The sequence below is a fragment of the Amblyomma americanum genome, chromosome 2, assembly GCF_052857255.1.
Source record: "Amblyomma americanum isolate KBUSLIRL-KWMA chromosome 2, ASM5285725v1, whole genome shotgun sequence".
NCBI lineage: Eukaryota > Metazoa > Arthropoda > Arachnida > Ixodida > Ixodidae > Amblyomma > Amblyomma americanum.
The window spans coordinates 230,286,257-230,308,823 of NC_135498.1; the positions used below are offsets into that span (position 1 = coordinate 230,286,257).

The 22,567-nt window shown below is 44.3% G+C and overlaps 1 long non-coding RNA gene across 1 annotated transcript; it reads right to left on the minus strand.

Moving 5' to 3' along the window:
- Nucleotides 1–18,505: 18,505 nt before the first annotated feature.
- Nucleotides 18,506–19,514, minus strand: LOC144122208 (uncharacterized). The gene is made up of 3 exons (XR_013312856.1): nucleotides 19,326–19,514; nucleotides 18,699–18,821; nucleotides 18,506–18,603 (listed from the first exon to the last, which is right to left on the minus strand). It is a non-coding gene; the product is annotated as an uncharacterized LOC144122208 (long non-coding RNA).
- Nucleotides 19,515–22,567: the final 3,053 nt, after the last annotated feature.

Sequence of the window (22,567 nt, forward strand, 5' to 3'; positions counted from 1 at the left end):
TACTTTAATTATCTTATCAATATTGCTAAGGCATTGCCTTCCTTGTGTCTCTTAATGCATACATCTGGTTTTTACGTATGCCGTGTTTCCTATTCCGTGGTTTTAGGCTACTTCCGTACTTTCCAGCATGCTCGATTCTCTCCATATTAAACGTCTATATGTCGGCTACCTTGCGCTTATTTATAAACTTCAATAGCTCTGCTGCTTCTATTCTGTCTGTAGAGTGAGACGCCGTCATGCTTTGACGTTTCTTAATCAGATATTTGGTCTCGTGAGATAGCTGACATTATATATATATATCTGTACGGCTAACTTCACTAAGCCCCCTGACATCCCATTTAATGCCGGCTAGTTCCTCGAACAGCACTGCTAAGCTAGCCTCACTAGATAAGGTTCTAGCGTTAAACGTTGCCAGGTTGAGATTCCAATGGCGGCCTGTCCGGAGCCAGAAATTATTAGCACCCTCTGCTGCGTCACAGGTCTGACCGCCACCTTGGTCAGGTCTCCGCAGCCGCTGAGGGCGGAGCAATTATCTTGTTCATAGAAGGTTGTGGCCAAGTACTACACCAGGGTGGCGAAATCCTTTTCTGGTTAGAAAGTGCGTTGTCGGTTCTGATCACCGAGATCAGGTAACACCCCAGGCCTGCTTATGCAATTCCATCGAAACGCAGTTTTTTTTCCAAACCCGATGGAGAGTTGCGGGATTCGAAGCCCGGTGCCGCTTTAGAATCAAACGGGTCGTTAAAATGCGCGATTTGGGCTGAATAGTGATGTTCACTAACACCTCGAGTCCGGAGTGAACGACTGCTGTGGTTGCCATTTTAGTCCCCTAGCGCTTCCACTCCGCTGAAAAGCGGTTGTATGTCCGAAGCCGGTCGCTGGCACACGTGGGCCGTTTTGGTCACTTCACGTTATGACGTCATCGCCAGCTGTCTCCTGGTTTGTGAGTAAACTGTCCGCGGTGGCAATTTAATTAATGATTAGTTCTGAGATATTCCTGAGGAACCACATGAGTCTCACGAGCCCCAACTGCACATGCCACCGGAGGACTGTGGCGCGTAGCTTAACCGCTGCACCTCTGCGCCAGGAGCGGAATCAGGACTCCCAGGGATAGGTGAATGCAGATAATGACCAATTCTCGAGTAGTGCAAGTCTAAAATCATGCAATATTACACAAGCTTGCATCATGTGATGTATCAACCAAAGTAAGCCAGTTCAGGTCAAGCAAAAGCAAAGAAAGTCAAGATAAACCATGCAAAACCATGGCTAATGTTGTTAGCGCACAATAATTCGTAGTTAACCACAAGCTATACCGCCCGTGATTTTTTTGCTTGCTCGTCTACGCATTGCCCAAACACTGAATGCTAATTCCCTACCGCGTCTGCAATAAATTTGGTTCATAAAATCAGGCGCGCGATGACGTGCGTCTCACCAAGGACAGAAATAAACAAAGAGATGTTCCTGTTATTTAAAGAGCAGTACAACTTTTTCTTTTTTAGCGCCTCGTACAATGCAAGGCGCATCAAGCGATGATTCAGTCTAATGTGGTTTAGCTGCTGCTTTATACCATGGTAAGACGACAGTGGTTGGCTTTGCCCACCAGACTTTGCGGCGCCGCTTGCCTATACTGCAATTAAAGTCAAAATAGAAGATATAAAGAAGATACGTCTGTAGTGAACTACTCACAGTGTGAATAAAAAATTACACACCAATGCCGCCAGCAGCCTTTGATTGGACGGCTGAATCACGTAGAAGCATTTTTTTTTTTGCCCTGGCGCCAATTCTTTGAAACCTCACTTAACTGAAATCGGACTTTGTTCCGGTAAACGAGGATTAGAACATCGGAATTCAACAGCCTTACTAGGTGTAATTTCTACATGTTTTACTCTACGCTCTGATCATGTGACAGACTCGGGGCTGATAATGAAAATGTTGACTGCGGTACCAGGGTTCCCGTTGGACCGACAGCCACCCGCATGGTCCGGCCGGTGCCCCCTTGTTAGCGCACTATACAGGGTGTTTTACCTGAGACTTCACACAAATTTAAAAAATAGGCTTTTTGAGTTAGAAGAACGCTGTTTACAGCGTAGCATTGTCAGCAGTGTAGTACATCGCGGCGATGGAGAAGGTGTGCGGCTCCACGCCTTTCGTGCTTGTATCGTGTGCCTCCAGACTGCAGAAGCTACTTCTTCCCCAGGAACCTTAACCCGAAGAACTAACGCTTTGAAAATGGAATTCGTAATCGGCTGCACAGACAAAAGACGTTAGCCCAGAGTACGGTTTGGGCCACCACCCTCGCCCTCAGACAGTGAATCTGGCCCTCCCCCACCCTCACCTGACCATATCTTCCCTCCCTCGCCCTCACCTCACCATGTCTTTCCTTCCTAGCCCTCGCCCTTACGATTTTTCAAGCGCCCATCCTCCCTCCCTCTAACCTCACCGAGCGAAATCCTCATGAGGTGAGCGTGAGGACGCCCTCATGAGGGCTCGCCCTCGGGAGTATGCTCACCTCTGGACAGATGGCGCCCTGCAAGTGGCGTTATCACGTGCTGACTTGAGTTAGTTACGTCTGTGTACGTCAAGCTTGCAATCCGTGACCAAAGGCAGAATACCGCGCCTGTCGACGAGCAAAATCCCTAAAGCTGCGCTGTCCGTTTGTGTTACCGACAACAGTAATCGTTGACAAATATTTACCTCGTGTGATAAACGTGCTCTTTTATTTTGTATGAGTCCGCTGATGATGACCGTAAGTACTAGTAAACTAAAGGCTACCAAGCGCCTCTCTCGAATGATGGTACAGCTATACATGTCACTACTGGACGAACAGTCAATAAGAATGTACCGCGAAGAATCAAAGAGCCCTCAGAAACCAACGCTGGTCACGAAGGGTTTCCCTCTTTATCACCCATATTAATGATTCGAGAAACTCTATGTGGTTGCCCTTCACCATGAAAATTGTTAGTTGTGCTAGAGTGAGCTCTAGCTAAACTGTGATGACCGCCCATAATGCGCAGGTCCACACGGGACGGAGAGGCAAAGAGACACCGTATGGCTCAGTTTAAACAAACAGATATATTCAATAATTACACATGATTAAGATTATACATCAGAGGCTGGGGCGTCCGAGTTTACGTACGTGCCGACGACTTCATGGGGACGATGGAGGGGCTCCGGAGTTGAGCTCGCACGGTTGCTGGCAGAAGCTGCACGCCGTCGGGCTTCGGCGCTGAAGGCCCCCTTGGCGAACGATGTCGTCCTGAGCGTGCCTTCTTCGGTACTCCTTGTCGATTTTTATATCCTCTTATCCCCACACTCCCTAGGGTGAGGACGCCCACGCCGGAGTGGGGGGGGGGGGGGGGCCTAGGGCTTTCACTTGGGCGCACAAACACCCCACCGCACTTATGGTCTCGCCCCCCTCGCGTGTTGAGTCCGAGGGAAAGAAGGTTGTCTTCGAGGTAGCGCATAGCGTCCGCTGTGGTAAGGCGCGCTCTGGCCCGCTGTCGGTTCCCGCGGGTCACCGGCCTCCGTTCTCCATCAAATGACACTCGCCCCTCAAGGCCGGAACGCGAGGTCACTAAAAGGCCGGGAAAGTGGTCCCTTGTCCTGTGATGTGCTCCGGAGGGTTGATTGATGAGGCCCGCCGTCTTGCCACGGGGCCAGGCCCGCCGAAACGAGGCCGCCCTGGAACGGCCACGGCAATTGGGGAAGATAACGCCCGTCTCCCAGCGGCTGCGGCGGCGGCGGCGTTCGACTCGTGCCGACACTATGAAAAGGGGGTCCGGTTGTGCTTTCGCCGCCACTGGGGGCTCCGTCTACGCCGCGCCGTCGAACGCAGAACCACGTAGCACACACAAGGAACGTCACAGTACTCTATTTTCTTTCACAGCATTAGCAATCAGTACGCAAGTTATACGTACAACTTCAGAATAATTTTTTTTACTACGCTCTGGAATGTAGAGACTGAGCTCAAGATTATGCTTTTTCTTACTCAGAATGTCAGTGCAGCGATGAAGTATTTATTCTGCCAACATTGTTTTGAGCGTAAAATTACTTAAACTCCCTCTTTTGAGAAATTAGGGCCAACATCGCCCGATGCCTAAGCCGAACGTTAAAATAAACTTATTCCAAATACTTTGAAAATTTCTTTTGGAACGGTATATCCTGAACAAAAACTTCAGCCCCGAGGAATTTAAACCTGCGGCAGCGTAAAGTGATCTTCCCGTTGTCTGGGATCATTCGTCCACCACCCGTAGCCCCTTGCACGGCGTGCGTACATATGCCCAGCTTTTCTGGACACCAGAAACTAGCGCCGTATGTTGACCGCCAGTAGCGAACAAAGCGCAACTCAATGCGGATACATTAAAGTTGTAGTTCTAAGAAAACCAGAGACTTGTGCGAATAACATTAAGCAAGCGACGACGACAGAGGCAGAGTGAAAAGAGCGCGAACTTCCAACTGTTTATTCAGCTGAAGGTGCCACGCATGTGTACAGGTAAGAAACGCCAGCAGGGAAGGGAAAGAAAAAGAAAGCGCCGAGATCCGATCACGTAGCCGTCGAATTCTGATCTTCGCGCGCATGCCGAGCGTACTGGAACACGTCGTCTCCTTCTGGAGCCGGGCACAGCGCTGCACGCTACAATACCATCAGAAGCGGAGTCCGTAAAACTTCCCTAAACATCACACCAACGGATCAATGGAGCGTCTTTAGCCAATCGGAGTACACAACCCCTTCGAGGAGCTCAGGGAGGCGGTTCTGGAGGGTGAAAAAGAAACGCTTACCAACAGCACAAGAGAGTAGGGATATCCTGAAAAGACTCGAGGTATGGCGGGCACTGCGAACTAATGCCTGCAAGTCTCGAATTATGATACCTGCAAGAGAGATCTATGCAAACCCGATACCCAGACACACGGACCACAAGCGGCAGGGCAGAAGGGAAGAAGTAGAGCCACAGTCAAAACCGTGGCAAAAAAACTTGAAATAACCGGAATCGGTATACGCGGACATTGGGCCTGTATATGCCGAGACAGGCAGGTTCGCGATTGCTGCGGTCGACAACCAGAAGAGGCCAATCATCAGAGCTTCAACCTATGCCAATGATTCTGTGGAAGCAGAATAACAGGCCATAGCCATCACCATCAAAATTAAATACCAACAGGGGAAGTCAGCACACGTATTGACGGACTCCCAACAAGCCTGCATGGACTACCTTGTTGGAAAACCTCACGGAAGGGCGAGCACACTATTAAGTACACTCTCACACAAAATAACGTGGACACCCGGTCACGAAGGCCTAGCCGGAAACGAGGTAGCGAATGATCTAGCCCGAGCTCTCACAAACCGGGCGGATCCCCATCCCTACCCCCCTCCCCTCTCCTAGGGCCGTATGGTGACCGGCTAGAACACCTTGCTAGAAAGACATTTCTCACCGGCACACAAGCAACTGTCCTCCTCAGATGCCATTGACTGGAGGAGAATACAAACATATCCAGGCCTTCACATTTTACACAAGGTCAGACCACCACAATACACAAGTTACTGCCTTTGGTGCGGAGCAAGCCCCACGCTTTACCATACATCCTGGAAATGCCAGGACAAACCGGACAAAAAATTGTGCCGCACCCGGCACACGAGTACTTGGAGGAGGCCCTGACCAGCGACAACCTGGACCAGCAAGCCTGGATAGTCCAGCTATAGTTCGCAAGTCAACTGACGCCAGCAGAGCTCTAGACTAGAGGCGCAGACTGCCCCGCTCTTGCGAATTAATCACCTAAATAAAAGTTTTCTCTCTCTCTCTCTTTCTTTCTGATCTTTTTCTTCGACACGTCGGAGTTTGATAATAATACTATTTCATACACATTCCTTGCTATAAATCTCAACTCAGTGGCCGTATCTCGGGGCATTGAAGTGAAAAGAATAAAAAGTAGGGACCTTCTTAACTACATTCTTAAAGAAAATGCGCTAGCATTTAGATAGCCTGCTATGGCGTCTACAATGTGTCCAATGTTGTTCTTGCGATTTTCCCGCCAATACTCCTGTTGCAACCGATTCTATTGCCCTTACAGGGAATGCATGAGTCACCGCTTTCTATCATGTTCGAGTACCTTCCATTGAACCATCACATGAGATTATATTAATCCGACTCACTAATCAACCTCAATCTATTTTCTGTAGTGAGCCTACTTACGTTTTTTGTGATTCTCAGATCTTCAAATTTGGCGGCGCCCTATGATTGGTCCACTGCTGGTCAGTTGATGTTGATGACGTCATGATTCTCTTGACCAATCAGGGAATAATAATAATAATAATTGGTTTTTGGGGAAAGGAAATGGCGCAGTATCTGTCTCATATATCTTTGGACACCTGAACCATGCCGTAAGGGAAGGGATAAAAGAGCGAGTGAAAGAAGAAAGGAAGAAGAGGTGCCGTAGTGGAGGGCTCCGGAATAATTTCGACCACCTAGGGATCTTTAACGTGCACTGACATCGCACAGCAAACGGGCGCCTTAGCGTTGACCAATCAGGGAATTTCTTTGCATTGAAGCTGGAAATTTTTGTGAGAAAACAACCTATATGCTATCGCATTAAAATGTCTAAAGAATGGTATGAGGCATGACACGTGTGCCTTAATTACCAACAGTTTCTTTTTTCTTCCTACCGAAATCCAGTCTGACTTAACACGATCACAGCCTAACAAAGGCTATCAGCCGTCGGCGTAGATATCAAAAGCGGGCCAAACCGATGGTGAGGGAGGAAAAAAGGAAATGCCGATTTGATTGTTAATAAAAAAGTGAGAAATAAATGACAGCCAGAACACGCGATGAAGAATTCATGAAAATTTAAATCCCTGAGAAATAAAACCCTAATTCAACCCAGTGTTCAGCCTGTAAGCGCTGCCAGCTTGATGCTTGAGCTTTTGCTTGTGATTTATGCTGCCATAGTTCTACTCTCTTAGAAGCATTATCTGGAGAGTCCAGGGCATTTACTGCCTCTGTCATGCTTTAACGGCAGAGGCATGTGGCACAGTTCTATAACATTTAATACCTTCTAGCAAAATATTAACACCGCGAGGATATGTGTTCGGTTCTTTCTACTGAGTCTAATATCATAACATAGGCATCTTCCATATCTCTCCAATTAATCCTATCCTGTGCCGACTGTGGCCATCCTATCCCCGCAATATTCTTAATCTCATCCTCCCACATAACTTTCTGCCGCCCCTCGCTACGGTTCCCTTCCCATGTAACCCTTAAAGACCGCTGGCTATTTTGCCCTCGCATTACATGCCCTGTTCAAGCCCATTTCTTCCTCTTGATTTCGAATAGGATATCATTAACCGGCGTTTGCTAAACAGAGCGTATCTCTGTTTGGTCCCTGAACCCCTTGGCCATATTCCTGCCTCTTAACATTGCCCCTGTATTTTTCTTTCCATCACCAGTTACGGTGTCCTTAAGTTGCATCCCTTTCGGTAGCCTCCACGTTTCTTTCCCTAAAGACGCGGTTTAGGCGTCCACCGTGACAGATACTGTGCAATTTCTTTTCCTAAAAAAAAGCAATTTTTTCAAGTATAAAATATGTGGAGTGTCTGCGTTTGGATCCCCGCAAAGAGAACAGATGGGGCCGAACTTATCGCGGAGCCATTCTGAATACATGTACGCAAAGGTGTTGAAAAAGTTACAGATCGCGCTTAAGTCTGGTTAAGAGCGGAAATGCGGAAGCCTTCCCCTGTCCTCTTTCTCCCTCCATTTTTAATTTGTTATGTTCTTTATTTTTATCGCTTTGTTTTATCTTTATTTTTTATTTTTGTCTTTCTTTATTCCATTACGTATATGTTACTTATGAACTGTTGCTTAACCAACTTCTCTATTTTCGTTTTATTTACCATACGACTTTTGACAGTTCGCGCGGACCACTTCCGTCCACGCCACTCATGAGCCAAGTAAGGCTTACGCCTTAAAAGCGTCCTCAACCCTTCCACAAACCGCGCCTCCTAGCTTTGCCAGTCTGTACGGCCGATAAACCAGATGGCGCCACAGGTGTAATTGCTTAGATAACGGCTTGTTTTGTTGCGCCTTCGCCGCATACGATGCGAATATCTGACATTTTTTGATCGATTCAAGCAAGTACGCCAAACAAATACTGCATGGAACAATTCTGCCGACTAAATGCCATTTTTATGTGAAATTTGAGCTCATACAATTCACTACTTTAGGTCAGAGAAGGATATATTCTGTGCCGCGCATTTAATTGCAGAAAAGTCTGTATGAATGTAAAGTGGAGAATTACCTTGTGCATATATAGGGATTACCCTTTACGCTATTGCTCCAAGGTATCTATAAATGTAAAGTACAGAATGACCTTCCGCATATATGGGAATTAACCCATTACGCTATCGCAACGTACCCTTAAAGGGGCTGTCAAAGGGGGTCTTAACAAAGATGCGATGTGCCTAGGATGCTAAAGGACGCCGCTTCACAAAAAATTCGGGGGGCGCTTTGACGATCTAAACTGCGTGAGTCGAAAGACCTTCCGTGCGACTTAGGCTGCTGCTGCTGCTGCCTCTGTGAATTATCATTAATTACTAATTATATTACTGATTACTACCACTTATTATTTACTAATTACTAAATCCGGCGTTTTTTCGTCCATTCTGCGTTTTTTTTACAGTGCTATGACGACTTCCGGTGGATGTGACGTAACGCCGTTTTACCACGCAATTTTTTTAGATTTTTGACTATACTTAATAAACTAGTTACTCTACAGTCATCAATCTTGACTTCTAGGTTCATTTTTTCTCCCATATTTAATGAAAACATTCTTTTTCCTTCATTGTTATTAGTTCCCGAGTTATTTCACTATGCTGTGACTACTTCTGGTGGAAGTGACGTCCCGCCGTTCCCGTGTCTACGCCAACGTCTGGGCTATTTCGACGCAATTTTGACTTCTTTGGCTATAATTATTTAACTAATTACACTACAGTTATCAAACTTTATTTACATGGCCATTTTTCCTCCTCTATCTGAAGCAACCATTCTCTTTCTCTTATCTTTATTAATTCCCACGAAACGAAGCGTCACAGACATACAGAGGGACACGATCGTGGCCGCGAGCATGAGCCATTAAAGGCTTTCGCATTAATATCCTCCAGCAAGAATTTTTTACACGCGCTTCGTAGAGGCTGAGTTATCTGTTGTCAAAATTTGAGTTTCCGCGTCTTTGCGCCTTTTCCTCTTATCTAGTGACAGTTTACACGCTGAAATGGCTAGGGGGCTTGAGCCACAGCCGAATTTAAAGGGTTCAGCCGTATCCATCCATCCATACATGCGGGGTGTAGGCAAAAGGCAGCACGCCTACCATGACGCCTACACTGCGCAAAGCTACGCTGCCTTCGAAACACACTGGTGTATGAGAGTATTTGAAAGAGTGCGCGCCGCTTGCGTCTAGAAATATTTTGTTGAAGCCCGGAGAGTAGTTCTGCACATTTTCAACTTCTTCGCCAGACGGAATTAGTACGTGGAGTGCTGCATTGGGTGCTTGTCCGCTCCTATAGTTGGCGACAAGTAACAGATCAGTGCTACGGCGGGTGAAAGCGCGAGGTATGGGGAGGAACCAATCGTCCACAGTTCTCTACTTATGGGACGATAAAGCATATCCGATTGCTAGTGCAAGATTGGACGACGTGATGCACGACGAACCTTGTAATGTGCTTCCTATTTTCACCGAGCTGCTTCACTCCGGACACCTTGGAAATTAATAGACAATATATCTGCTTTGAATAATGCAAATGCGATCCGAGAGCTCACCAGCGCAAGCATAAACGTTTTCCTCGAGCTCCAAACGAAATTTACGCTCACTCCGCTAAGCTAGAAAATTTTACTTTTATTTTAGAATTTACTCGTGTGTGTCCTGTCTACTTGATCGGAGTGGCTTTTGGCATGGAATTTGTGTGTTCGCCAGGTACTGATCGACCTACAGTGTGAAAATTCAAATACTTTGGGAAATAACACTGCGCGACATTGTCGAGATCCTAGCGTCGTGGGACCGGTGTTGAAACGACACACTTCGCGAAATTCGCGAAAATGAAAACAGAAAAACCGTCGTGCGTGCTACTACCCCAGTCTCGTGCTTCTTCAAGCGCGGCACGGTGTGAGCACTGAAGGCGACTGGCGGCCGCTTTGTGTCTCTTTTATTTATTTTTTTTGCGCGAAGTGATGCTCGGGACGTTGTCCGGGTAATAAGGATCTGAAAATGGTCCCCTGCGTTCAACTCAAGATCCGAAGCACACGGAATATCGCGCCTAAACTTATGCTGAGAGCACGACAGAATGAGAACGAGTGGCAGGCGTTACTTGATTTTTGCACTGTTCACCATGTGACCGAACGGCAACGATGCGAAGTCAGAGGCACGAACCAACTTAGTAGATTTGAATGCCGAAACGCAATGTGATAAGCGAAGGGGTGAAAGCTGATTCGCGTCGTCCATCACGTCGCCCTATCTTGCTCTAGCAACCGGATATGCCTTATCAGCCCATAAGGTGAAAACTGTGGACGATTGGTTCCTCCCAATACCTCGCGCTTTCAGCCGCCTTAGCACTGATCTGTTACTTGTCGCCAACTAGGAGCGGAGAAGCAACCAATGCAGCGCTCCGCCTACAAATTCCTTCTGGCGAACAGGCTCAAAAAGTGCAGAACTACTCTCCGAGCATGAACAGAAATATTTCTAACCGCAAGCGATGCGCACGCTTCGAAAAGTTCGCATACACCACTTGGTTTTGAAGGCAGCGTCGCTTGGCGCAGTGTAAGCGTGCGGCATTTTGTCTACACCCCGCGTGCCCGCGTGGCCAGCGCCTCTATTTTTACAATGCCACCCACATCGCCCGCTTCGCAATGGGACACGCCGGTACGCCTCACTTCAGTTAGTTGCCGCGCTGCGGCGCTACCAGGATGGTTGGACTAGAGTCACTGGAAAAATCAGAGTACCGCAAAGGTCGGCATTTGACTGGCAACACTGAGCGGCCACCGCCATATACCTTCCAAGCCGACTGCGTCGCAGGAAGGCCGCCGTGTTGGAAGAGCTCGATATTCGGTGACACACCGGGTTGAGTGTTTACTCAAGTGCTTTGTGCACGAAAATAATGGTTGCTAAGAACGAAAAGAATGTTATTTTGTGCGAAGTAATGCAGCTGGTGGTTGTTTTGCACGCCGATCGTGTTTACTTCCGGAACTGTGCTACGATTGTGGGCAGCAGCTTAGCGCTGCTATCGGGAGCTTATGCGCGCGTTTTTTTCCCCTTCCGTGGAGCGAGCTACGAAGGAAACATTTCTTTACTTCGAGCCGCAGTGAGGCAAGCTTGTGCTTTTGGGCATGAACATCGTGGACCGCCGTCGGCTTCTGGTGAATGTTTCCAAGCAGGACAAAACTAACACCTGACAGTGTCACAGATAAGTACGTGCGTTCACTGTATAATTTCACAAGCTAAATAGGATATATTTAATTTAGTTTATAATCGGATACCGCTCGTTCTGGACTCTGCCGGGCGACTTCGTCCGCCGTATACGCACGACACACCGCGACTGCCATGTGCGTCGTGTGCGCACCGGTGTTTGGCCGTGATCGTAAGACGATCTGTGCACAGCAGGCCTAAAAACCAACTTCGATGGCCATTTTGCGCACTAAATCTAGCGTGATTACAGTAACGTATATGTACAGAAGTACACTGATAATGAGCGAGCGTTTGCTACATTGCGATTTATGAACGCGGCTGTCTAGTGCGTTCATGAGCGGCTACTCTTCCCAACTTATTTACGACTGTTTTCTTATACTGCAAAGATTTGCTGCCTGTGTAAAAAAAAAAAGGCAGGAACGCCCGCTTGTGACGCAGCACTTTGTTTTTCTAAGTTACATGGGTGATGTATAAAATTCTTGTGGTTTTAGAGCGGTTTATGCAACATGCCCTGCATTTGAATTGTATGTGGCCACATAGTGACAGAGTGAAACTAAAGCTACTGGGTGTTCTGTTGGTTTGTATTTCTTGTTATGGATCAAGCACAACATCATTTGGGTACGCACCGTAGCATTTCAACATAAAACATAAGTATGATGACTTCAGTTCATTGTGTGTGCTCGGCTTACAAGCTCAAAATTTGAAGCATGTGTTGTGAATATCACCTGGCCGTCGGTTTCAAGCTCAAAATGCGTATGTATACATGAGAAAAGGATAAGTGGAAAAGAGGAAGTATTATGGGCCTCGTATTGACCATATTTTAAGAAAGGACTGCAATGTGTCAGATTCTGAAATCTTGTGTGTAGGTGACCAAAGGAAAATAAATCAAAAGATGAGTTACTTGAATATTATATGCTTGCAGTGTTTGGTAATATTTTCTTGAATGTTATTTGTATAGGTCAGTTTCATTTGTAATAAAGATACAGGTACAAATTACACATTCAATGAAAGCAAGGCAGTAAACAATATGAACGCTTTTTGCGCGGTAAGCGATAGCCACCTTGCATCCATTTATTGATACCTATATAACATATACATTGCTTTCATTTTGCCGACCGCAAGCCTACAGCTTTAGTCATGAACAAAGTGGAACTTTGGGCTAGTTGGCAGTACTTTTTAGAGAGAGACTTGCCGAAGAAACAGAGGACGGAGAAAGAAGGATTGGAGAAGTGAAAACACTCAAAGAAGCTTTAATTGCAGAGACATACTCAAGGAGACCAACATGTCGGTGCTCACTGCTGTTGCAGAAAGCCTGTTTCAGAAATTGTGCAGAGAATATAGATGACCCACTGTCCTCAGTGCCACAAAGGAAAAGCAGAAAAAAAAATTCAGATTTTGCCCTGCTTCCACCCTATCTCTGTTCTGAAATGGCAGCAGAACAGTTCAACACAGACGTAGTGTTCGTTGGCTCCCACTCCCCTCACAAGTAGTCAAGCCTTTATACACCTTTCAGCTTAATTATGGTGAAGAAACTGGTTTGAAATAGGAAGTATGCCACAAAGCTTGTTGAATGTGCAGCAGCTGTGGTTTGCAAGATAGCTGTAGGTCTGTTTATATAGGCAGACTGGTCGTTTACTAAACAACTGACCAAGAGAATATGGCGCTTAACTTAATAAAATAATGCTCAATATCTGCATATACACTGTAAAGCCTGTAGTTTTTATCTGCTGTACAGAAGCACAGAAGTCTTAGGACAATTAAAAGACAAGTTAGCTAGGGGGATTCTTGAGGCACCTCTCATTGATAGGTTGGGAAGGGACGCATGTCAATGATAGATCTGGTGTTGATTTTCTTCAAAGAGCACTTAGGTTGCTTAATTCTAGATAATATAGTTTTTTTTTTGTCATAAGGTGAGTCTTTATTCTTGTTTTTAATTTCGCTACAGGTGTGAAGCTTTCACCTTCTTTGCTTTTGATAGTTTTTGCTGTGATACAAATTTTTTCCCGTAATCACAAAGCTTTCACTATTCCTGTTTAAGTGTTGTGGCTAGACACATTGCTCTCCTTAATGGGGTTATCAAATAGAGCTCATCCCGTTCTTCCTTCATCATCCTGTGTTTCTGAGTAAAGCCTCTCCTTCAAATGTGATCATGAAGTAGGCACACCATGCAAACTTCAAAAATGGGTCGACTAAGACACTTTGTCACCTGTAACAAAGTGCACGTAAATGAGTGACAGTGCCTTTTTTCTCTTTATGGCACATAAGCCAAACGTGCTTATGCTGAAGAAACTTGGAAGTGGAGGTACACCTGAAGTAGAAATGAAGAATGGCTTAGTTTTGCTCCTTCCGACTAGCAAACTGCCTGTAACATCCATCATGTACGGAAGCTACAAGTTCTGAAGCCTAATGAATTTTATGATTTCTTTTCTCGGATTTATAAAGACAGCTTTAACTAAGCTTCAATGCATGTGTTGCTTGGAACGTATCACGATCTGTAATTACTGTGCTAGCAAACTAGTTTCAGTTGCAGCGCCAATCATCACAATGACAGTGAGGTAAACCGAATGCCCCTGCTGTTGCGCCCTTGGGTTAAGTGGAGTAATCACTGACTAAAGAATAAAGAGTAGTAATAGTGGAAGCATCTGCATTTCTTTCATACAATAAATTTTGACGGCACTGCAGAGGATGCTTTGCTATCTGTGAAAAGCTTTCAAAAAGCCCATGGCATCAGCAGATACAGTTTGAGCTATGAAATTGTCTGCCTTGTCATAAACAAACTACTCTGCATTACTCTGCAGCTGAATGGCACCGACAGAGACATATTCAGCCAACGGAGGTCCTCATCTGTCACCACTGGGAAGGCACAGCATTACACAAGAAAGGAACCCTCTTACAACTCACAACAGCGGGCGCTGGTGACTGGTGCAAGGACCTTCCCCGCAAGCCTTGTTTCTTAGAAAATATGCCGGTGAGCCAGTTACTCTTCATCCGCATGTTCCAAGCAAACACTCATTCCAAAAGTATACATCACTGACCTCACCTCCAGAAGCAAACAAGTTTGCTTCACCTACGGAACACACTGGAGGCTAACACCACCAGTGTAAATAAACAAAGTAGAAGCACTGCAAACAGCACACGCAAGACTAGAAACACATATCACCCATGCAGTCATCTTGAACAGCAAGTGGAGTTTGCTGTACAACATAACAATAACAGCTACCTAGTACTGAAAACACAATTTAAAAGTACCAACTCTCAAACAGCAACACCCTTGGTGCATACGAACAAAAATTTTGTACATATGGCAATGAAACTGCAAGAGCATGAACACCAGAAAACACCGATTGCACAGTACCTCCTCAAAACCACAGGAAAGTCTGATTTCATCCTTCTGCAGAATACAGAAAATAGTTTTTGAAGCTACAAAGCCTTACATACAAGCCATAATAAGCAGAGTGAGCCAGTACTCTAATCCTAAGCTCGGACCAGAACAGCTTCTCAAATACACTTAACATTTTGCCAAGATGACAGTATATAAAGCATCATCTACCACACAAATATGAATGTGTGCTTACAACCCACCTAAACAATGCAATCCAAGAACATTTCAAATGCATCAAACTGCTTGAATAAATTTTAAAAATTCTATGCTATGCGTACAGCTTCTATACAAAAAAAATAACAGCAACAATGAACAGCACTAACTGGGTTCAGCTCACAAAACTACTGCAGGCATTTTTTCCCACATAGTGCAGCAAATTAAGCATTAGTGGAATGGCTAACAAAGACTAGACACAGAGGCACAGTCATTCAATATCTGTGCCTTCCGACTCCCTTAACAAAGACTTGGTGAGGTTTAAAAAAAAAAACCAGAACCAGCTTGCAGTGATGAGCCACGAGTCAGAAATAAATAAATAAATATTGCAAACTGGAATAATTTCTTCTTTGCCTGACCCTGGAGGCTGAACTCAGCATGGAACATCATATGTGACCAAATTCAAAACACATTTCACACCAAACACACATGGCCATTGTTGTTAGAGGACTATAAACACCTAACTTTATTGCGTGTTTTCTTCTGTCAAACGATGCGTTAGACATTAGAATACATGGGTTAGTGGGTGGTATTTGCCTACAACTGCTAAATAATTTATAATTGAATTTCTTCTGTCATGTTGTTTTGGTTTCATTGACCAATTACGCCTGTCATTTCAAGTTAATGTTTTGGTCACGTGATCCATTAAAAATTAATATAATCGCTGATGTGTAGTTTCAATTCACTACATTTAATCCAGCCTCTTTCAAGACCTGCAATGACAAAAAATGACCTGTCAGGAATTATATCAGTTTTTCTAGTGGATCAAGTGACCATCAACTTGACGTCACAGTCGTCGTTTGGTGAAACTGGAACAGCATCAAGAAGAAATTCAATTATAAATTATTTAGCATTTGTACACGAATACCACAGGCTGCTCCATGTATACGAATGTCTAACGCATCGTTTGAAACAAGAAAACATGCAAGCAAAGATGTGGTGTCTATAGACCTTTAAGGGTACTAAAGACAGTGACAAGCTCATATTACAAAAACACGTCATCCTTTTCAGCCTGAGACATACAAAACGTAGAATAACGGTACCCCGCTGTCGATTCTTAGCACAGTGCAACAACGTACTGATATGGACACAGAATTTATGCTTGAAGAGCTAGACCATTCTGAAAGTTACAGCTCACTTTACAGTTTAAACAGCTGCACGCATGCCAACACTTTTTGATCCGCACTTAGAGTTCTGTGCTGCTTTCCTTTGCAGCATTTCATTTTTTGCACGCAGTGCAAAGCGCAGCCTACACAACAAAAATTCACGCACAACTTTGTCTGCAACATTGTGACATACAGGAAAAACAGTGAACGTGGGCTCCACGGCTGCAATGAGGGTTCTGGCTTGATCAATGTTGGCTTTTCCCATGACAAGAGACTCTTCATTCTCCCTGAAGTATGTCTCCACACACTCTATGAGGTGCATAACATTTTCAGATGGTGTGCAAAGAGATTGCTTGTCTGGAACGTAGTTCTTGAGTGCCAAAAACTTGTTTTCATTCTTTGCCGGCTGAGCCAATAAAGCTGTGCAGCTCTCACAGAGCTTGTGCTTTTTCATAATGTTGCGTGCTACATAACCAGCGACATACTCTAGAGACTGCTGTTCTTCAGGCTCAAGGTCTCCTACTTCCTCTGGCATATTTATATTCCCTAGTTCTTCAGCCAAGTACGGTCGGGAGGAAAGAAAATCTGTTAGCTGAACAGAGTCATCAATGTCGTAAGAGTCATGCCTGCTTGGCTTGAAAAATTGTGCCAGGACCATGACTCTCAAAGTATACTTGAATTCCCGTGCCCTGGGCACGGGCGACTTAACTCTTATCGTGCTAAATAGGTTCTCGAGTGCGTCTTGGAAGAGGCGACTCAATAGCAGAAATTTCAAATTCTTGCTTTGCACATAAAGTTCACGTAAGTTCAGTGCAGTTGTAGTTGTTATTATTATGCCGGCCTGGATAGGCTTCCATTTTGCATTCGTCTTTGCTTTGTCAATGATGCGGAGGTTCCTGAAGACCTCCATGAAGTCATTCAGGAAGGTCACAGCTTCCTTTCCCTTTTCAGAGCAGAGGTAACTCAACGCCATAGTTGGCGTTCGAGATGTCATGAGGGAAAACCACTTGAACAGCTGGTCCACAAACCATGCTGTCGTTAGGGCCTCTTCATCTATTTTGCCCTGCCCGACCAGAAGCCGTAGGGCAGATGCTACTGCATGGTTAAATACAGCATATGCTGTGCCTACATTCATTTTTTCATAATGACTTGGATTTAAATGTTTTAACTTCAGGCGTGGAGCAAGCTTCAGGCTATGCTTCTCGTCAATCTCGCATAGCTGCTCTAGGTACTTGATGGAGACCTGCAGAAGAAGCAAATGATCATTGTCGATTTACATGTGTAGGCTAATGTAGCATTTTGTATGTTTGCAGGTGCTTGCCTCTCATGTAATGCCCTCACAAAGGGACTCTTGAGTTATCTGAATAAATAAATAAAACTGTAAAACCATATTTGTATTTATTTGAGCTGAATCCTATACATGCATCACACTGAAGTATGCATCACACTTCATTGCAGATGCAAAAGTCGCAACATTTTTCAAATAATTAAAATCCATTGTGCACGCTGTGTGGTGAACAGCAATAAAAGACGGTGTGAGACTTATACAGCAACTTGCCTCATTGGATGGCAACTTGTTCTTCCGCACCGTGTCGTCGTCTAGAAGGATTTTTTGTTGCCGAACCAGGTGCCCGCGCAAGTTCTTCAGCAGGTGGGGTGCGTCCGCAAGGAAATGGAGGCTTCGGTTGTTTCCACATGGATGGGGGCGGGTGGTCATTGGACGACCATACTTAGTGGCCATGATTCCACGCAGCCTCCAGATGGCTTGATTTTCTCCACCCATATCTGACGTAATGCAGTCCACCGATAGGCCGATGCTTTCACAGCGCCTGATGATTTCAAATAGCAAATCCAGTAATTTGGCTGCATCAAAGGATTCAGCTGAAATGAAAATAAAATGCTGAAACCTTTCATTTATTTTTTGCACATTTTACTCATAGGGATATGCATACTGATGCTGCATTTATTGCATTATGCTGCTATTAGTGGTGCCTCTCACCCGCTCCACACTTGGCTGGCACACAGGCAACATGGCAGGGCACAAGGCCAAGTCGATAATCACTTTCTTGAAGCCTTGCTTCATTTTTTCATGCTATCTTCGTTCACTCATCAGCCGCTTAGGAGGTTTAGCAAGCAAGTAAACTAAGTACCAGCGATGACATGTCACCAGTAGTCGTGCCAAGGATGCTGCTTTAGTTGTGCGAGACATCACTTCGTATACCTATGTAACAGTCTATACAGTACGGACAACTCATTTCGGCTTTATTCTGTGGGTTTTCATTGCCTGCGACACTAGGTGGTCTTAACCAACATCAACTGCACTTTCTGTAAACCTGCCCTGTGCATTAACTCGCTACCATCAAAGAAAAAGTAGGCAGTTCAGTAAAGATTCTAGGAGGAACGTTGCCACTCCATGTTACACATCACCGGCATGCAACTCTTTAGGAATTGGCCAAACAGTCCCTGCAGTTATGCACATATGAAAAGTGAAAACATTGTGTTGTTCCCAACTTTACATGAAAATTCACTTAACACTTTAACTTCCAACTGCTACTTACCTGTGAAATGATACGCGACAGTCTGCTTCCATCTTGATGCAATTCCACCAAGCATGAAAACCAATGCATGTGTGGCCAGTACAGGTTCTGCACTTGGGTCCGAGGAAGGAAGAGTGGGGCGGCCTGAAGAATATTTCAAGAATGCTTATTTGGGGCATAGCAGTGCAGAGCTGTCCAGCATACATTATAAAGTAAGCATGCAGTGTGTTTTATTAGCACAGGAAAGCACCAAAAATAGAATCAAAACAAATATTGCTGAGTTGGGTTTAGTAGCACATAAGCATCTAAGCCTGTCATGCAGCAAGCTTAAGCAAATTAAGTTGGACACCACTTTGATAGCTTTGTTTATCAGGTATAACAGGTTTCATCTAATACTACACAAATATAAGGTATTCCAGGGATGCTTGAACGGCTTTCTGTGTGTACCTATACACACACATTTAGTCATTAACCCTTAGATATTGAAATTAGTGCAGTAAAAAATTAGTTGCATTTCATTTTTGTTTCCACACTGCTAAATTAAGTATCACATGCCAGTGCTCATTACTGCATTGGTTTTAGCTGCAAGAGAACTACACTGCCTGATATGTAAACAACAGGCCGCATTTGTTTTTGATGAAGCCTTACCTATGACGGAGCGTGTTGTAATATCATAGTCCAAACCAGGTGTCAGTTGGATTTCGTCCAGCATTAGAACCGCATAACGCTCTTCATTGTGGAATGTTGCCACTTTTGATGCCAAAGCTGGAAACACTTCTTCAAGAATACCTAGAATGGCAAGAAAAGAGCCTTTTATTATGTTTGATAGCTTTAACATTAGTTCAAGGGTATTGTAGAGAGCATAATTACAGTCTATCTTTGCTGAAAAACATGCATGCTGGAATGATCACTGCTAGTTTTTGAAATTCAAAATTACAAGCTTCAGCCCAGTGTTTCAAACAACCTCCCTTGTCACTATCAGAGCATTTATAAAATCTTTTCTAAAAAGATGAGTGCAAGCCTTCTGCTGCCGCCTAATATTTGTAGCTGTACTTGCTATGTGATCATCGGTGAAGTCAATAGCTAGTCCTGAGTTGCACCTGCAATTTGGAAAATGTTATTATAGAGCTGCAAACATTATAGAGCTGCAAACATCTTGTGTGGCAAAACATTAAAAGAATTTTAAACCGAGGTTCTGCTGCCACTGATGTACTTGAACTTTTTGTTGATAATGAGCTAGTGAGTGGGAAAAAGCTAGCAGATAATTTCAATAATCATTTTGTGTCTCAGGCGGATGGGAATGACGATCTCACGGATGTGAAGTGTCTTGACGTACGGATTGTTTCCAGTGCATTCCTATCGCCAACAGATGCTATTGAAATTAAAAATTGCCTCTTGTCTTTACGCAACAGCAAGGCACTTGACATTGATGGTTTCAGAATTTCCCCAGTAAAGTATGTAGCCGATGTAATTAGCCCAGTGTTAGAATATATCTTTAATTGTTGCATTGAACATGCAGTATTCCCCAAAAGAATGCAGATTGCCAGAGTCACGGTTATACATAAAGGCGGAAACAAAAACATTCTGTCAAATTATCGACCAATATCCATTCTTCCTGTTTTTTCAAAGTGTTTTGAAAAAATCCTGTTTAGACGAATATCTGGTTTCTGTGACAAACATAACATAATAACGCCCCGTCAGCATGGTTTCAGAAAACACTTCTCGACGGAAACCGCGCTTCTAACTCAGAAAGAACTAATCTTAGAGTCCTTTGAACAGAAACTTCTCACTCTTGGCATTTTCATTGATTTTTCCAAAGCATTTGACTGCATGAATCACAGAATAATGATAGCTAAGCTCGAGCACTATGGTTTTCGCGGAAAGTTTCTTCAAATAATTCAGTCTTATTTAGGTTCTCGAGTACAACAGGTAAACATACACAATGACTCCTCCGATTTTAGGCATATCACTTCAGGCGTTCCGCAAGGCAGTATCTTGGGACCACTCCTATTCCTCCTTTATGTTAATGACGTCGTCTGCATTAGTAAGCTGCCAACTTTCATTATTTACGCAGATGACACCACCTTATTTTTTAGAGCCTCACATTTACAAGATCTTCAGCAACAAGCATCACATTGTCTACACTCGCTTTTAGAATGGTCTAAATGCAATTTGTTAAGCAATAATACCCAGAAAACAAAAGCTGTTCTCTTCAGACCTCGCAGTAAGCCTATTAACGGATCGCCACTTTCTTTAAGATTGGGCTCGTCACTCATCCAGATTGTTCCAGTCATCAAAAGTTTAGGTGTGATTTTTCATAACTTATTATGGAATGATCATGTCGAAATGGTAATAAACAAACAGTCCAAGGTTGTCGGTATTTTATGTCGACTAAGGTACTTTATGCCGAAGCGTATTAAGCAAATGCTGTATAACGCACTTTTTTCTTCTGTTCTTAACTATTGCTTTTTGGTCTGGGGCACTACGTCTTTTACCAACATTAATCGTTTGCACCTTCTTCAAAAAAAAAGCTGTTCGTAGCATTGTGAATGCTCCGCGACTAGAGCATAGTGGCCCGATATTTCAGGCACTCGGCATCACCCCCCTTCCCCAGTTGTATGAAACGTTGCTCTTAAGACGGTATGAAACAAGTGTTGTTAAAAACAATTGCTTTATGTTACAGCTGTCTGGACTGAAATACAAAGAGTCTAAATACTCTACTCGAATAGTTTTGAATTGGTTTGTACCTAAGACCCGCACAAATTACGGGTATCAAATGTTGAACTTCACTCTCCCACATTTATTAAATAAGAAATCCTTATAAATATATAGCTAAATAATGCCAAAAACTGTTATATGTCCTGTATGTTTGTACATTTTTTTTTTGTTGAAAGTGCCCTCGTATTGTTTCTTTCGTTTGTTTTATTAACGTGAACAAGTATATCACTGCCAAGCTTCTGTAGGGTGCGCCGGCCTCGTCAAGCCTTGCCACTGGCTTTTTGCCGGTGCACCCAACATCGCCATGATGTTAAATAAATATATTCTGATTCTGATTCTGATGTCTTCAATATGCTTCTGGAGTGTGCGTTCAGCAGGGAGCGGCCAGCCATTACCTCTCAGGTACTCATAACCTCTTCCCCCACAGGCAAGTCTGACCTTCAGAGACTCCTGAATTGTCTTCTGAGTCAATGATGACCCTCTCATTGTTCCCTTTTGCAGGACACGGAGCTGGTCTTCTGCAAGAAGTCCATTAAAAGAACTTCTCAGGGCGTCACACTCCATTTCCGCCCTTGCACGCTTTCTTCTTTCCAAGTTAAGTTGGCGTTTCAGTACGTCAACTTCACTGAACATGTTGGGAAGTGCATCCTCTTGAATATCAGAGGTTATGGGCACTTCTGTTGCCACATCAGCAGATTCATCATGATCATGTGGCTCTTTTGAAGACTTGAGTCCATCTGCTATGCTGTCAGCAGCTGCAAAAGTTTTCATAGCAATTTTTTGGTTTCCAACACTTTTTGTACCAACATATCCAACTGCATTACTTGTAGTGCTACACTTAAAAGGGCAGTGTTAATGAAATAATTGATGTTCCTCTGTTTGGTCACCGTATCAAGCCATGATTCAGATCGTAAAAAAGTTAGAAGATCAATACCAGTTACATTCAAGTACGAAATTGTCCATTTTGCATTACATGTGGCTACATGATAACTGACCGACAAAGCACTGCTGCAGTCTATGTATGAAAAACACATTTTGATTAGGGGGAAAATTACCTATTAGCAAGTTTTCCTCTTCAGGTTCAGCCTGTTCTTCAGCCAATTTGTTTGCTGGTGAATTAGGAAGGCGGGCGAATGGTGGCTTTCTGATTTTTTTTGGCACACGGTGAGAAA